Raw genomic sequence first — 2,576 nt, forward strand, 5'->3', positions numbered from 1 at the left:
TTAAAGATTTTTTTAAATCAGAGGTATATTGGAATATATTTTAAATGAGGACTATAACTCATTTACATAATTTATATATTTATAACTCATATAACTCATGAAAACAAACAAAACACATTGAGATTCCAGATGCTTTTTTCAATAAACTGTTCAATTTATTCATGTTATTACTTATGATCTAAATAATTTTATAATAAGAAACCCACCAACAAAACTTACTTGACTAATTTGAGTCATAAATCAAGGTAAAATATGTCTCAGTTCTCCTGTTAGAATGTTAAAAATTTTGTTTGATAACTAAACAAGAAATAATTTGACATATTAGTGGATCAATGTAATTTGTAAAGCAACCATTAGCAGTTATAGTTCAGAGTCTACTTTCAATGATTTCCTCATTGACATGGCATTCTACTCCATATCACACATGTGATGTACTCTCCATTATATGGCATTGGATTCAGTGCAGTGTGGCTTTATTTGTGAAATTCTGAGCACATCTTTGTCACCTCACACTAGAGCTGATCCCCGACCCTGAAACACTGGAAATGTTAGAAACATCTGAGTCTGTTTGCTCAGATTTTTACCCAAGCAGCCCGCCTTCACCTATTCACAAATTACAAACAAGAAAACAAAACTTTCGCCTTATAGAGATAGTATTTCCAGAAAGTACAGTTTATTATATTTATGTGTCAATTCACTTGACCTTACTGGTACCATTTTTACCTGTTTCTCCATCATAATTGGAAACCTCTAACTTCTCTCAAAAGTTTTAAATAAAATCAAGCCCATTCATAGAAGTACAGACATGGAATCTTTTAAAGCTGAGAATGGAGTATGATACAAGTAGTAATAACATAAGGTAGAAATCATTTGCTCTAAAGGCTGCATCAAATATTGAGGAATGTCCCATTTTAAAAATCCATTTAGCACAGAATTAGTAATCAAGGTTTTTTTTGCCAGTCTCCTTAGGGACTAGCTGCTAAAACTTGTTTGGAACCTTAGTGTGAGAAAGGCTGCAGCAACTGTAAACTACTGTGTTTCATCTGAAATACACTTAGAGTTACGAAAAGCACAGCAAAACATCTACAAAGGAAAGAAAGCACTAGAGGTTTAGAAGGGCAAGTTAGTAAACCTCCCAGAATTATCTAAGAGCCTGTCAGGGAATGTTAAAAAGGATTTTTCCCAAACAGCTGCCAGAGACAGAACTGGAGCTGCCAAGAGTTAAAGGAAGTAAACAAAGTGTGGAAGGACCCAAGAGATTTCTATCTTGTAGACTCAGAGTCAGGATGTGTAGATAGACACTAATCTCTGAAGTAGAAGAATATACAAAGGAATATAATGGGTTGAGCCTTGTATGATCAACACAGTCTGTACACAAACAAGAAGATATATTCCATAATATGCAAAGTACTCATTACAGTGATTTCCAAAGAGTGGTTTCATAGCTGCTACTTGAGATGGGATAAAACTAAATTTACACGTGTTAATAAATTAAGAGCTTGATCAGAAAGATTCAAAAATGCATTTTTAAAAGAAAATATAATATATGAGTGCTCACTTTGGCAGAACATATACTAAAATTGGAACAATATATAGATTAGCATGTCCTCCGTGCAATGATGACATGCAAATTCCTGAAGTGTTCCATAAAAAAAGAAAAGAAAAAAAAATAGAATATATGAGTGGAAAGTCAAAAAAGGCAGCATGGAGAATTCTGAGTAATTAATACTCTTAAGGATTGACAAGCATTTGAGTCAAGTTCACCATAAATTCAGAAAAGTGCATTTAGGAATTTAAGAAGACATAAACTATTATCAATGGGTTATTTTTGCCTCAATTTACACTAGCCAAGTCATGTATCCTCTCTCATTCATGTTTCTTATAATCTTGTAAGTAATTCATAGGCCTAATATATGTTTAATGGAAATTCATAGAGATTTATGTTAAGAATCTTCACAATAAAATGTAAATCTCTGTTGATTATATATCCATGATTAAGTGTTTAGTAGTACCTTCAGACATACTGTAGAAATGATGTATAGAATGTTTAATGCATTTATTCTATGAGGAGTTATAAATCTAATATTGCACTAGACAGCTGTCACTGTCTTCTAATGTATTACAAGACAGTGTTGGTAACTGCTATGAATTTTAAAGATTTTTTGTTACCAAGAAAGCTGGATAACTGGATATTAGCTTAAAGTCACACTCCCTGAAGTCAATAAAATATACAAATATTTTTTAAGTTCCAATATACTTCATACTACATTTTAATGTTAGATAAATCTGGACTCCTAACTAAATATATAAGTTGAGTGATAAATCTTAATAAGGTGATGATAATATGTCAACATCAGGATATTTATCCAAGAGGAAGTCAGAACAAAGTAAAAACCTTTGTGTTATACATTTCTATTGTGTGGTTTTAGAGAACATTCCTTCAGAATGTTCATCCTGTATCTATACAATAGTTTTCCTTCACATTATAACCTCCACAATCCAAATTCCACCATACCAGGTCAATCTACTAGCAACTAAACCTCTCATTGTCAATGCTATCTCTGCACTTTTGCACG

General features: G+C 32.2%; 1 non-coding gene across 1 annotated transcript; it reads left to right on the forward strand.

The window, feature by feature from the left end:
* Positions 1-1,550: 1,550 nt before the first annotated feature.
* LOC111558835 lies at positions 1,551-1,654 on the forward strand. Its single transcript, XR_002739966.1, has one exon. It is a non-coding gene; the product is annotated as a U6 spliceosomal RNA (small nuclear RNA).
* The last annotated feature ends 922 nt before the right edge of the window (positions 1,655-2,576 follow it).

Source organism: Felis catus, chromosome X (assembly GCF_018350175.1).
Source record: "Felis catus isolate Fca126 chromosome X, F.catus_Fca126_mat1.0, whole genome shotgun sequence".
In the NCBI taxonomy this organism is placed as follows: Eukaryota; Metazoa; Chordata; class Mammalia; order Carnivora; family Felidae; genus Felis; species Felis catus.